The sequence below is a fragment of the Ochotona princeps genome, chromosome 11, assembly GCF_030435755.1.
Source record: "Ochotona princeps isolate mOchPri1 chromosome 11, mOchPri1.hap1, whole genome shotgun sequence".
Taxonomy (NCBI): domain Eukaryota; kingdom Metazoa; phylum Chordata; class Mammalia; order Lagomorpha; family Ochotonidae; genus Ochotona; species Ochotona princeps.
This window is the reverse complement of record NC_080842.1, coordinates 15,532,203-15,547,772: the sequence shown is the minus strand read 5'-3', so window position 1 is coordinate 15,547,772 and position 15,570 is coordinate 15,532,203. Positions and strand designations below refer to the sequence as shown.

Here is a 15,570-nt window from a genome sequence, read left to right as displayed (position 1 = left end):
ACTAATTTATATTTATTTAACTTTGAAAATGGAAAGAGTTAAAATAACTCAAAATTAAAAGGATGGTGATATTGGAGAATACTGCTTTATTTCTTGACTGGAACCTCCATTGGTGGTAGAACAAATAGCTAATTTCATCAGCAGAACTGTGCCTGCTAGAGCAGGAAGGACTCACCCTTCCTCTTCTACTTGGCTTGAAATGTTCACCTTTGGGAAGAGTGTCATGGGTCAGAATCATAAAACGACAAACTCACAAAAACTCTAGCAGAAAAACAGGGAAAGTATGAGAATAAAAGTGTGTGTGAACAATTCATGTATCAGAAGAAAGAAGCTGAACCCCTTTTCATTGAGTTACTATGTAGACCCCTTGCCTATTTTCCTGCTGGCCCATATTTTTTTAACTTTGTACTTACTAAAATCTCTATTTAGTACAGCTATTAATCCTTTGGCTACATTGTAAATTAGAAGCATGCTATGAGAAAAAAAAATAAGCAAAATATCAAGTTGAAAAAAAATCAAGAAAATTAAGTCCAAAGAGTCCCTAGGCATTTCTGGAGGAATCCACTGAACTCCCTGAGGAACATTCTCCCAAGAGTTTGGATTTAGCAACAACTTCTTCATCATGTGAAACACTTGACAGTAGACACAGATTTTCAGGTCTATTTACTCTCTGGATCCTTCGACGTTGGCTGTAGAGCACTATTTCTATTTTATAGATGAGGAAATAAAGGCTCAGAGGGCTGCTTGGCCGGTAACAGAAGCCTCAGCTTTTTCCTTTGCTGGTTCCCTTGGAATATTGGCCCTTCTTCCAGAGATGTGACTCCTAAATGACTTTGGAGGATTTGGAAATCCATTTCCATTTCCTCTCAATCCTACCTCTTAAGGAAATGTGTGGCTTACCTGCAGTCAACACCTGCGCCTGGAATTGCCCAGCTCCAGTATCAATGGGTCCAAAATAGTTGTCTGATTACAGAAACTTGGTTAGACACAAGGTACTATGAGAGAGAGCTTATTATATTAACCACCACCAACAGTCACAACCCTGAGGAAATGCGAGATGGAGCACAGCAAAGCAGCCCTAACAGGGACTACCTGTGTTCTTAGGGAAAATGTGTAGGACAGCATTGAGAACTGGAGCCATAATGAAGAGGGGCTAACCAGGAATTTTCAAGCAAAGCTTCACTTGGCTTGTTTGCGGTGCTTCCGCATCCTTAGTTACTCTGAGACCCACACCATGAGATGACTTAGACCAGCTGCTTAAACTTCTCTGGGTAGACAAATCACTTGGGCAGCTTGCTAAAATGCAGACTCTGATCCTACAAGTGGGAGACTGTGATTCCACACCCCCATCAAACACCTGGCTGTTGCTATTGCTGTTAGAGATCAAACTTAGAGTAGCAGGCTCTAGATCTCTAATAGCCAACAAACAGGAACAGCAGTTGCGTGGAGCTCCCTTCTGTGGGTTGCTCTTCCCTGCTTACGTCAGTGGCTACTCTCGGTTCTTTGCTTCTTGATTGGTGATGTTCTGTGTGTGTGCTAAGCGGCATGCCTTCTGAGGACTCTTCAGCTGGTTCCACAACGTAACTACCCAAAACACCTGCTAAAACTTGATGCCACATAGAAGGAGAGAGTAGAATAGTGCCTGGCAAAGGTGTGAGGGAATGGAGAGAGGATGGCTAGTGGTATACAAGGCTAATATTGTGCAATATAATAATACAAAGGTACAGCTGAATAGGAGAAATAACTTGTAATGTTCTATAGCACAGAAGATAACCATAATTAACCAAATTACTTCTGCACTTGTATTTCAAATTGGTTAATAGGATTTTCAATGTTCTCAAAACACACACACTCAAACACACAATAAGTATCTGAGGTGATAGGTCAGTCAATTACATTAATTTGATTATGATAATTTTATAGACATATTGAAATGTCACAGAATCTCATAAATACATATAAAAATATATAAATATATGTCAAGTAATGTATAATTGTGTATAAATATTAATGGTTATGTATAGAGTAAAATAGACACATATATGTCAATATAAACACACATATGTATCAATTTACATACACATGTATACATACTTGCCAAGATGGATTCCCAGGTCAAATACCAGAAAGCGAATCCAAAGTTCTGGAAGTATGATCAGAATTGCAGACAACTATGTGATTCTAAAGTGTAGGCAAAGTTAGAATCTGCTCACTGAGGGGATGTAAAAGGAAGGGAACCGGTTGGTGCAGGCCATCTATGTAAGTTGGTCCTCTAAGCTGCTCTAAAGTGAACCTGAAGGTCAGCTATAAATAATTCCCTCAGAGGCCTATTTGCAAAGATAAGCCTCATTTTTGAAAACAGAAAAGTTGTTCACTCAAGGACACCCCACTAGAGGAAGGTTGATAACGGAATTAAAGGACTAAATTTCTCCTTGATGTTTCCAATTTGAAACTGGTCTTATTCATTGGATGAAAAGGAAGAACAAAGCAAGACATAGGTAAGTTAGGATAACCACACCCAGCCTTAAGAAAATAGACTTCTTTCTCAGGAAATTCAAGTTCAAAGCCCAGAGACAATGTAATTATTCAGCTCATTGAGCATCTCGTGTGATTATGTCTACCAGATATCTGAAAACTGGATTTTCAGGAAAGCTCCAGAATATATTCATTCATCCAGCCAGCCAGTATTTGTCTGAGCCTGTTATCTTCCAGGCTCTGAAGGTACAGAATGTAGACAGCGTGGGCCTTGTCCTGAAAGAGTGTGGAAACCAATGAGAGCAGCCAGCTTACAAACACAGAGGCTGTGTGGTACAGAGATGACCTTGGGTGCAGGACCCACACAGCTGGATGTCTGAACCCCAGCTGTGCCCCTCTCATGGCTGCCTGATCTCAAGTGATTGACAGCCTCAATTTCCACACCTGCAGATTCTGGAGAACAGTAGAAGCTGCATCCAAGGGTTGTTATGCAGGCCAAAAGGACTCTGCCATGTACAGCCACTAGGTCCAGTAGGAAGTCAGCCAGGAATGTAAGACCATGTGAGGAAAAAAAAAGGGGGGGGGTAATCAGTTCTTCTTAACTCTCCTTTTGAACACTTAAATCTTGCAGTTTATACTTTATAAAAATGAATGGCATCATTAGGATCTCATCACAACGATGTTACTGTCAAATAAGATGGCACGTGTAAAACTACAGCAGTGTGCAGTACACAAGTGCAGATGTCAGAGAAGAGAGTTCACTGTCTCCAAGAAACACTCTGGGCAATCGATGCCAGCTGCAGGGCTTCTGGGAGGGGGATCCAGCTTACCTCTGCTCTTCCCTGCACTCTTCCACTCTACTCCCCACCACAATCATCATTTAAAGGATCACAGACTTCCCACGGAGGGAAATCAGACACATCTGGGGAAGGGAAACCCCTAGGAATAATAACACCAGGGTAAGAAAGGAGAAGTGCGGAGTATCCTGTGGAATGGTCAGACGTGAGGAAGGCCCATGGGGATCAAGAAGCCACGCTGCTGGAGGGAGAGGGAAAGCATGACTGGAATGAGTGGCATCTCCACTTGCCCCATGGAAGATGGGTCAAAGATTAGAAGAGAAAAACTACACTTGCTGAAAAATGTAAAGATAGCAAACACTGAGCCAGAATAGCAGCAAGCTGGGGGCTGATGGGAACCCAACCCCTAGAGGAGATGACACTCAACAAACAGCTGCAGAAGTGTGAGGCTCCATCAGGACTCAAGATACCAGCAATGCTGTCTGATCGCATTCGCGGAATCCATCATTGAATGTGGTATGGGAGCATAGGGAGCTCTAGGTAGACAAGGCTGGGATAAGTGAACTGCAAGAAGGGGAACTGGTTCCCTGTCCCAGTGTGGGGCATCTGGTGGCCAGCATCAATGCCAGCACTGCCTCATCAGTCTATTTATGTGACTTGAAGCGTGCTGAGCTTCCGGCTGTCATTGCTCCTTGATCTGAGCCAGGTGCACTGGCATGGGCGTAGATGCTGAGGCCACTTCCTCCAGGGCTTCTCAAGTTCTCACGCCTCCCTTCACTCCTAAGGGAATGTTCCAGACTGTTCCCTCACCAGGCCCACACCAGGACCAGTGCTACCCACCGTGGTGTTATTTAAGCTTTCTTTGCCCCTTTCAAACCAAATTATATCCCTTCTCTGCACAATATCACTGTCCTGTGAGTACATGCACCAGTATTACACTTCCTTTCTGCTTCTATGGACCAGAGTCTCTCCTATTTGCAACCACAAACCTTACTAAGTACACATTCTGTGCTAAATGCAAATCTATTAGGCTGACATTGTGTTCAGGGATGAGCTTCAGGGAGTTTCATCAAAAGTTTGAAAATTCGAACACATGTGATTGGTATAAAATCCCACAGCAGCCACTCTCCATGCGTGAGAAACCGTGTATTTTACACATTACCTCATTAGATCCCCACACAAATCTGCATAAGCCTCCTTACCTCTGCCTCACACACCTTGCTAAGGTTTTCCCAGTGAGCCTAGCCTTGGTTCATGGCAGAAGGGGGGATCTGCAGCACTAGGTACCAGCTGGCAAGCACGAAGACTCACACCCTCCCTCCCTCATTCCACAAGAAGCTTGGGAGAGACCTTGAAAAACAGCCTGGCGGTTACCCACGCACTAATCATTTGCAAATGTGCTCTCATTGGCACTTCTGTATCTGATCACCCCCTAGGCAGCCCGAGATAGGAAGGACACAAAAGTTGTAAATTATTGGGCCTGGCACAGTAACCCGGAGGATGGGGTCTTTGCCTTACAAGTGCCAGGATCCCATGTTGGCACCAGTTCTATTCCCTGTGGCCCCCGCTTCCCATCCAGCTCCCTGCCTGGGAGAGCAGTGGAGGATGGCCCAAAGCCTTGGGACCCTGCATTCGTGTGGGAGATCCGGAAGAGGCTCCTGGCTCCTGGGTTCAAATCAGCTCAGCTCCAGCAGTTGTGGCCAACAGCAGCTTGGGGACAACAGACAGAAGATCTTCCTCTCTGTCCTCCTCTTTGCATATCTGACTTTCCAATAAAAATAAAATGAATCTTTTAAAAAGTTATTTAAATTATTCATTGTAAATTATTCATTGTATTTTATTAATTAATTGGGAAGAGGTACTAACAGAGAAGAGGAGATAAAGAGGTTTCCCGCTCTGCAATCCCTAGACACAGCCAGGATTGGCCCAGCTCAATGCCAGGAGCCTCAAACTCCGTCCAGGTCTCCACAGGAGTTACAGGAACCCAAGTACGCACATTAGCAGGGCACTCAGACTCAGGCCTAGTACTCCAACAGAGGCCACCTGAGACACATTGCTCCTCCCCCCATTCTTCATCAAACAATGCAGCCAGTGAACCAGCCAATCAGAGCAGACCCCGTACCAGCCCATCGGCCCATCACCACATTCCGGGCACCAATGGGTCTCTCTGTGGGACCTGAGTCCTGGCCACTGCCTTGTTGCTCCAGGTATTCTGAGAGAGGGACTGGGCTCAAGCGGCCATAAGAGGGCAGGGGTGGGGCCGGATTGGGGGTTGATCACGAATGTAGCTTGTGTTCCATCGACCTCAGATTCAAGGAATGTCTGGGACTCTGAAGGCCACTGCCCATTTGTTCTGGTTCAGAAGGGTTTTCCGGAGAAGAAGGGAGACAAAACAGGAACACATTTCCCCATCCATGTGGCTAACCCTGTGGGAGGAGGATTTTTAGATACACCCAGGGTTTTCTGTGCTTCTCTCGCCTGAGCCTTGGGTACCTCCAAAATGATGCAAAAGCCAGGTCAAAAGATGGTGAGAGAAGGAGGCAAGCAAACCAAAAACAGGGCATCCTATGGGATTAGCTATGGGAATATATTTGGCTTTTGATGATTGGCCTTCAATTAGAAGCAGGAACAAAAATTAGCGAGGCTGTCAGTTGTTAGCCTAGTGCTAGGTATACAGGTCCAGTTGTTACCCAAGTTACTGCTTAGCTTCCTGAATTACTACTAGAGATGGCGATCTGTCTTCTTCCAACTCTGACATCGGTGGGCAGGCCAACATCTGGACTGGTTAGTTAAGGTCGTTATTACCCACACGAGGTGCTGCAGATTGTGGGCCAGCGTTCTGTCTTTGGTCCCACTGTTCTATCTCTAAACCATTGCATGTTTTTGTTTTTGTTTTTCAAGAATGATCTGGTTATATTGGAAAGGCAGATTTACAGAGAGAAGGAGATACAAAAAGATCCGCCATCATTCCCCAAAGTGGACGCAATGGCCAGAACTGAGCCGATCCAAAGCCAGGAACTGCTTCCTGGTCTCCCACATGGGTGCAGCATCCCAAGGCCATCCTCTACTGCCTTCCCAGGCTACAATCAGAGAGCTGGATTGAAGGTGGAGTAGCCAGGACACAAACCAGTGCCCCTATGGGATCCTGGTGCATGCAAGACAAGGATTTAGCCATGAGGCTATTGTACCAGGTACAGCCATTGCATGCTTGTGTGTTCAGTCAATCTTTTTTCAAAGATGTGTTATTTATTGGGTAAAAAAAGAAGAAGAAGCAGAAAAGAAAAAACAGTTACAAAGGGAGAGGCAGAGAGAAGAAGGGTTCCTCTAGTCAATTATTTACTATGCAAAAAGCTGTGAGAGCTAATGCTGCACCAGTACAAAAGCAAAAACCAGGAACTTCATTTAGGTATCCTACATAGGTGGCAGAAACCCAGGTCCATGGATCACCTTCCAAAGTCTTAGCCTTCCAGGCACATGAGTAGGGAGCTGAATTAGAAGTGGAACAGGTGGGACTTTAGCCCGCAGTACTCAGAGTGGATGCCAGAGTTACAGGTGACCGCTTAATCTACTATGCCACAGCACCAATCCCATCTTAGTGCAAAAAGGTCAGATAAGATCACTTTCACTCTCATGGTCCCAAATTTGGACATGAAGTGGTCCAATCTGCCCCCAGCAAAATGAGAGAATCTGAGAATGCCCCTTCCTCAGCCAAAGCACTGTCACATGGGAAAACGAGCTTTCAGAGAGGGAGGCATCATGGGGAGGTAAAGTAACTCTGAGGCTGTGCTTGGACGAGGTCTCCCTTTACTCCTTTGCAGCTACCTTCAGCCCCTTTTTCCTGCCTACCACCTGCTGCCTGCTGGCATCATTTAGTTGGAAGCAATGACTCTGGCCTAGTGGCTAAAGTTCTCGCCTTACATGCGCCAGGATCCCATATGGGCTTCGGCTCTAACTGTGGTATCCCTGCTCCCCATCCAACTCCCTGCTTGTGGCCTGGGAAAGCAGTGGAAGATGACCCAAAGCCTTGGGAACCTGCATCTGCGTGGGAGACCTGGAGGAAGCTTCTGGCTCCTGGCTTCGGATCTGTGCAGCACCGGCTGTTGCGGTCACTTGGGGAGCAAGCTATCAGACAGAAGATCTTCTTGTCTCTCCTCCTCTCTGTATATCTGACTTTGAAATAAAAATAAATAAATCTTTTTTAAAAAATTGTTCATCTGTTGTGACACACAAGCACACACACACACATACATACAATGCCTCCTATTTTTTTGTTAAGTGTGGAGTGAGAAATATGAAAAGCATGCCCCTCTCTCATTCAAGGGGAACAGTTTTCTGGGCCATGCTTTATTTGGCTTTCATTTTGTGAAGTATCCTCCAAGACAGTATGATAATAATGAAATTAAACTTAATCTCCTCTTGAGGGGGTTGGTGTGGGGAAGGCAGAGAGAGGTGTGAAGTTGAGCTGTCAGCCTAAGGAGGGCATAAAGCGGCTCTAGGCCACGGGTGAGTGGTACCACATTCCTCCCTGGCTACCTGTTAAGGAGAAGCCATCGCAATTCCCTGCTGTTGAAGAGTGTGCTTGCCATTGATTTCCTGGGTGCTGCTTGAAACCTTGGCGGCTGCTGTCAGTGCTAAAGCCCCTTACAATGCACTTCTTGCAGGAGAGATTCAGATTGTGTTTTCTGTGCCAAAGCCTTGTCCTAATCCACTGCAACTCAGAAGGGAAGTTACAGCAATTGTGACCATAAGGGATGTCTCAGACTCCGAGAAACATTTTCCTTTAATGAATGAATCAGACATTGTATTTCTCAGTTAGGGGTCATTTTCAGTGTTTTTCTCTAGTACTGGAAAGAAAAGCATTTCATGTGTAGGAAAAGCTCGAGGTTAGGGGAGTGTTTGTCAGTGGGGGAACTGAAGTCTAAGCTGACCTGTCGACCAGGCTGCAATCACTTGTGTGAAGTTAAAGGTGTGAGATTCTTCTAAGAGCAGAACCACATGCTGGGATTCCTTTTTGACTCAGAGTATCTTAGATATGCTGCTCTGTGCATGGGACTAGTTTTTCTGTCCCCTTGGTACTTGATCAAAGATAGACTTAGTCTTATATCTTGTTAATTATTTTATCTTTCCCATAAATTCAAAATCCAAGGAGAGGAGAGCCCACATGCTGGCCTGCAGAGTGCTCCTCTCCTTGCCGGACATATATACATGACTGTGGAGCAGTAAGCAAATCTTCAGCTACACAAGGAAGACCCCATAGAGATCCAAAACGCCAGAAGGGCTGCAAATAGGTACGATACTGACAGCTGTGGACTTGCACCCTGAATTCCAGAGTTAAGGCCTTGAGTTGTAAATACATCCCATAGCAGCAGGAAATCAGAAGAGCAGATGGAAAGAAAGCTGCTTCCTATACAACATTATATAGAAGCACACAGACACCTTAAGCAAGGTAGATGATCTTCAGACGCAGGAGGGCAGTGACAGCAGATGACAACACAGACCATCTCTGCTTTGGGTCCGATCAGGACGAGTCCTGAAGGTCTGGCCACATCATGGCTTCCCTCCCTCTTGTGCTGCATGCTGGCCTCCTGGCAAGACACCTGCTTGGACATTTTCTGACAATGATGCTGCAGGTTTCTGTTCACCAAAGGAATAAAGCCAAAGCTATCAGAGAGCAAGTTAGGTGCTCCCACTCTCAGCTTCACCCCTGCGCGCAAGTTCAGAGTTTGGCAGTGAGAAAATGGGCCCATACAGAACAGTGCAACACACAAGTGAACAAGTTAGCCCAGTGCCTTTGTCCCATTTTATTTTGCTTCCAATGAAAATGTCAGTTCAGAAATCAGAAACAAAATTCCCAGAAAAAAATAAAATGCTCTTTATATTGCTTCCAGCACTGAGTCTTGTTCCATGCCCCATGGCTGCAAGTCACCAGATAACCCACCACGGGAGTCAAAACCTCCCAATCCTGCTGCATAAATCATTCTGAAAGCCAGGGCTTCCCCAGGGTAACAGGGATTGTCAGCCAGGCAGAACCATTAACAGCCATTTTCCCATCTTTGTGAGGCCTTTTGTTAAGGCATTCTTTTTTTTTTTTTTTTCTTTGCAGAAAAGACACAGTGCTCTGCATTATGGCAACGTTTTATGCAAATGGCAGTGAAACTGTGTGAAACTGCATTGTATCTGTCACTGTAACCCAGGCAAATGGCGCTTGCAGAAGCACTTTCATCCCAGCACAAAGCAGCCTCCTGTGGTCCTTGGGATGTTAAAGAATCCACTCCTCGCATCTCCACTTCCAAAGGGAAGTGAGGAAGCTTGCAGCAGGCTGAGTTCCCAGTGGTGGTCCAGGTAAGAGGAAATTCTGCTTTGCAGCATCAAAACACACAGAGCTAGAACTAGCAAAACTGCAAGGAGAATTAGGTGAGCTGTCTGTTAGCACTGGAGATGTCAACACCCCTTTATCAGAAATGAGAAGATCCAGCAGGCATAAAATCAGTCAGGATGGTTGAACTCAACAGCATCATCCATCAATGAGATACCACTGACATCGGTAGAACACGTCATCCAACAACAGCAGAACACCCATTGTGGTTAAGCTCCTCCAAAATTCTCAGCACAGACACAGTCAATAGAAACCTCACAGTCTATTCTGAAAACACAATGGAATTAAACCTAGAAATCAGCAACAGAAAATTACAAAGTGTGTGGGGCAGCATATTTCTATTAAAAAAAAATGATTCAAAGAAGAATCATTCAAATGATTCAAAATGATTCAAAGAGGAATTTTGCTTACTGCAAGGTAAGTTTTCCCACATTTTAAGCTAAATGAAAGTGAAAGTACAACTTACCAGCTTTATGGGATTTGGCAAAAGTATTGCTTAGCTACAAATGTGTAGCATTGAATTCACATATTAGAAAATGACAACCTAAAACCAGTGATCTATGTGTCCACATTAGGAAACTTTAAAAAGAAGAGCAAACTGAACTCAAAGCAAGCGGAAGAAATGAAATCAAAGAGCAGAAGTCAATGAAATTGGAAGCAAGAAATCCATGTAGAAAAATCAATGAAATCAAAACATGATTCTTTGGACACATGTAAAATTACTGATTCTCTAGTCTGGTCATGAAAGAAGAGAAGGCGCAAAGTCCTTAATATTGGAAATTAAGGCAAGAACATTACTACAGATCTCTGGGACCCTTAAAGAATAATGAAAGAACACAATGACCACTCTTTACCCATAAATTCAACAACCCAGATAAAAAGGATCAATTTCTCTATAGAGCCAAAACTCAGCCAAGAGAAACTAAACCGTGATAATAGACCTATAGCTTTTTAAACATAGAATCAATAGCTAATAACCTGCTAAAACAGAAAGGATTTGGCCCTTGTAAGTTCTGGTGACTTGTACCAAGCATTTAAGGAAGAAATTATAACAACCCTTTAAAATCTTTTCAGGAGATAAGACCAAGGGAAACACTTCCTGACTCATCCCAATAGCACCAACATCACCATGAAAGCAAATGAAGACATTATAGGAAATGAGAATTACTGATCAATATCTCTCATGAATGTCAATACCAAAATCCGCAATAAATTATCATCAAATCAAATTCAATAATGTTGGAAGACTATACATAATACCAAATGAATTTTATCCGAGTTATGTAGACTGGTTTGGTATTCAAAACAATATAACTCATCACATGATTAAGCTAAAGAATAATCATATGGTCTTACCAGCAGAGGAAAAAAAAAGCATGTAAAAATATAATATTCAAAGAAGCTAAAACCTTGCCTGCACGAAACAGGCTGTTCATAGATATATTTCTAGCAAGCTCAAATTGCCAAACTTGGAATCAACCAAAATGTCCATGTGAAAATTAGCAAGTAAATTGTGGTGCATCCAGATAATTTAGATTAAAAAAAAAAAAAGAGCTATCAAATCATGAAAAAACCTGGAGGAAACATATATTACTGAGAAACCAGGCTGAAAATGCTACAACCCGGTCCGGCGGCATGGCCTAGCAGATTAAAGTCCTCGCCTTGAAAGCACCAGGATCCCATATGGGCGCCAGTTCTAACCCCTGCATCCCCACTTCCCATCCAGCTCCCTGCCTGTGGCCTGGGAAAGCAGTCGAGGACGGCCCAAAGATTTGGGACCCTGTACCCATGTGGGAGACCCGAAAGAGGTTCCTGGTTCCCGGCATTGGATAGGCATAGCACCGGCCATTGTGGTCACTTGGGAAGTGAATCATTGGACGGAAGATCTTCCTCTCTGTCTCCTCTCCTCTGTACATCTGACTTTGTAATTAAAAAAAAAGCTACGGGCCCGGCGGCGTGGCCTAGCGGCTAAAGTCCTCGCCTTGAAAGCCCCAGGATCCCATATGGGCGCCGGTTCTAATCCCGGCAGCTCCACTTCCCATCCAGCTCCCTGCTTGTGGCCTGGGAAAGCAGTTGAGGACGGCCCAATGCATTGGGACACTGCACCCGCGTGGGAGACCCAGAAGAGGTTCCTGGTTCCCGGCTTCGGATCGGCACAGCACCGGCCCGTTGCGGCTCACTTGGGGAGTGAAACATTGGATGGAAGATCTTCCTCTCTGTCTCTCCTCCTCTCTGTATATCCGGCTTTCCAATAATAATAAAATAAATAAATAAATAAATAAAAAATTTTTTAAAAAAGCTACAACCTGTAGGAGTCCAACTATATGACATTCTGGACAAAGCAAAACTAAGGCAACAGGTGAAAAATGAGTGAATGCCAGGGATTAGGAAGGAGGGAGATAAAAGCAGCTGTAGCACAGAGGATAAATGGGGCAGTGGAACTCATGTGTTTGATACTATTGGTGGATACACATCATTGGACATTTCCCAAACCCACTGCACATTCAACACTGAGATTGGCCTTGGCTGATGATGACATATCAACGTGACTGTAAAAATGTACCTCTTGAGTGAGTGACGTCGATACTAAGGAGACCTGGGGGGAGGGTGAGAGGTTGGAGGAGTGTGAGAGATCTCTCAATCTTCCTTTTAATTTTGCTGTCAACCTAAAACCACTCTGAACTCACTGTGCTTCAAAAAAAAAGTTTTGAGGAACAAAATTAAGTCTATTTTTCTCAAACATAAAAACAATGATTTTAGATTAGTCATTTTACTACCTACCTCTTTAACATGGTCAGGCTTATCATTTTAGCCATTTTAAATGTGAAACTTGGTAAGGATGGGGGATTGTAGCAAAGTAGGCCAAGCCATCACTTGGGAGGCACCCATCGCATGTCACAATGCCTGAGATAGAAACCCATCTCCACTTGTGGTCCCACACCTGGCTAATATGACTGGGAGGCAGCAGGTAAGGTGCCAACTACCTGAGTTTCTGTAATTCACCTGAAAGACCCAGGTGGAGTTTTGGCTTCTGACTTTGGGATGGCCCAGTCCTGGATGTTGTACGCATTTGGGGAGTGAACCAGCAGAAGGAAGACCTGGCTTTCTACGTATTTCTCTCTCTCCATCTCTTTCTCTTTTTCAAACAGATAAAAATGTATAAACAAAAAATTAATTCATGCTGAACTCCAGCATAGTTCTAAATACTTGAATGTTGGTTGGCATTATATTCATTTACATTGATGTAGAATTGTCACCATATCCATCTCTAGGGCTTTTTACATCTTGGAAAATTGAATCTCCAGGTCACTAAGGCACTAACTCCCATTCCACTCTCCCCCAGCCTCTGGCACCTGCCATTCTATTTCCTGTTATTGTAAAGTTATTGCTGTAGGTGCCTAATTAAAGGAGCCAAACAGTGTTTATGCTTTTTATGACTGGTCGATTTCAGTTAGTTTCATGGCCTCAGCATTCACTGACATTGTAGTTGGTGTTTAAATTCCCTACCTTTCTAAGGTTAAGTGGTAATATGCCGCATTCTGTTTATCCATTCATTCACTGTGATCAGTGGCCGCTTCTACTTCCTGATTATTACGAACAATGTTGCAATGAACAAAAATGAGCAAATATTTCTTTGAGTCCCTGCCCTCGATTCTTTGATGGTAAACATACTAGCAAGAATTGCTGATAGTTTTATTATTGAATTTTTTATTACATACTGGCTATCGCACTTTATATTTCCATCAACAGTACACAAAGGTTTCAGTTTCTCCACACCTTTGCCCACAATTTCTATTTTCTAGTTTGATGATAGTGACTTCGTAATGGACACCGGTATCTCCTTGTGATTTTGATTTATTCCTCTAATAATTTTTGTTGTTGAACAGGTTTTCATGTGCTTATTGGCAATCCCATGCGTCTTCTTTGAACAAATGTCTGTTTAGTCCTTTGCCTGTATCTTAATTGGATTATTTGATTTTGATCTCTTGCATTTCAACCATTTTAAAAGCTAATGCAGAAAAAACTTTGAGTGAAATTGTATATCAAAATCCAATATGCAAACTAGGCAAAAGCAACTGCTTCGCTGAATCGGGTGGAGGGGCTGTCACTCTTCCCCACATGGCGCCTGGGCATTCTCAGCCAACCCTTCCCCACTCCCTTCCCCTCCTGGAATTATCTGGCGGGGGGGTGGGGGGGACCTTTAGGTCACTGTCATGGAAACCTGAGGATTCATGGAACTGAACAGGTTGGAAAACATCCGGCTGAATGACCAGCTAAAAGAGTGTGTTTCTGTGAACACCTACCAGAGTCAAATTGCATCAAGCAGAGCCTATGTAAGATGAAGGCTCTTTCCTTGCTTCTTTTCAGAAAGCATAACACGATGTTTGCTTCTGTTCAGATAAGACTGATACGGAACACAAGTCAGATGGGTATGATCTTTTCTGGAACACTATGAAGACTACTGTTATGATACATGCCCAATCAGATTTCTGCAATGAATCTGAACTTGCAGCCGGATCCTTTGATGTGTAGTGATTGGGTAAGTCAGTTTGTAAAAAGTTTTTTGTTTGCTTTTTCAAACAATAAGCTATTAGAAAAATCCCTGTGGTATACTGGTCACCACACTTTTGTTCCTTTCTTCTCACTGCATCCAGGCACCACCCTGCGATGCGTTGTGACGTTGTAGCTCCTCACTGCGGTGAGGCTGCTCTCACCATTAGCTTGCTAACAGTGCAGAGCCAACTCTGAATTGCTCTCCTCCTTGGCATCCAGTCCAGCCTCTATGAAAACATGTCTGGGCTAGCCTTCCTGATACTGTGGAACAAGTGACTCCATCTGTGTACTGCTCCAACTGATTGCCAGCCAGCAGTCACTGCTGGTGGGCCCAGCCCTCAGGCATCTCCCTCACCGACCACAGAGATGTGAGCCAGCCTGGTCCACACTGATTATACCACTCAGGTGGCCTGTAAATTCACGAATATTGTCAATGTGTATTGTTTTAGATCGCTGACATTTTGAATGACTTTTTTTCATGTGGTCAAACTTGATGATTTCCACCAGCTGCTTCTTAGAACTAAAGTAGTAAGTGGAAGGTGGCAATCTGGCTCCTTCACTATTTAAATCCTTCCCTCGATGTCTTATTCTTCACTGATTACCTGATCTCACTATCAAAAGACGAACACTACAATTTGAGTTGAAGGACATGTACACAAAACCACCAAGGGGCTTAGAGATCATGTCTCATTTCAAAAATATTCGGAGCTGGATACAAACAAGCCTGGAAGTCCATTAAGGGAATAACTCCTTTAGAAATTAAGTTTCCCAAGCCCAGGTGCTTGCATATGAAGAAACAGGTTTGTAGACGGCATCCCTAAATGTGACCAGCAGTATTTCAACGAAGCCTCTTCTGAAGTCATTTCATGGAGCACTTGTGATTGTTTGCATTTGGCAGTAAATGTGCTGAATAATAAAAGAAAAAGGTAACAGAAATAACCTTTGTGATTCCTTTTGCAGATCAGAAGGCACACTACACCTGCCAAAGTGAGTGAGGATACAGCCCTCTGTGGAACATAAAGAGCCCAGCCTTGTCCGTGCTGACATCCTGGTACACCCTCCACCCCATCCAAGTCATCACATGGTTAATGACAAGCCAGCACTCCCCAGTGTCAGATGGTCACCACAGTTCAGCCTTCTGCCTCCCATTTTCTCGAGGGCTGGATGGTAATCTATCTGAGAAAGCTAAGCAAAAGAAAACAATGTGAGACTTATTTATGCAAATGTATGTAAAGCAGATCAGATGGTCTCTGTCAGCACAATGCACTGGCGGTATTTGATGCTTCCCACTCTGCACAGAAACACTTCTGTATACCAGCTTCTCAGTGTGGTGGCAGCATACCCGGGCCACCAGTTGGCCTTTGCAAA

At 44.0% G+C, this 15,570-nt stretch overlaps 1 long non-coding RNA gene across 2 annotated transcripts; it reads left to right on the top strand.

Moving 5' to 3' along the window:
- Positions 1-5,425: 5,425 nt before the first annotated feature.
- On the top strand, positions 5,426-15,234 carry LOC105942205 (uncharacterized). Of its 2 annotated transcripts, XR_009246327.1 has the most exons (5): positions 5,426-5,479; positions 8,424-8,560; positions 8,636-9,048; positions 9,376-9,614; positions 15,163-15,234. It is a non-coding gene; the product is annotated as an uncharacterized LOC105942205 (long non-coding RNA). The 2 variants fall into 2 exon arrangements; XR_009246326.1 differs by lacking the exon at positions 8,636-9,048.
- Positions 15,235-15,570: the final 336 nt, after the last annotated feature.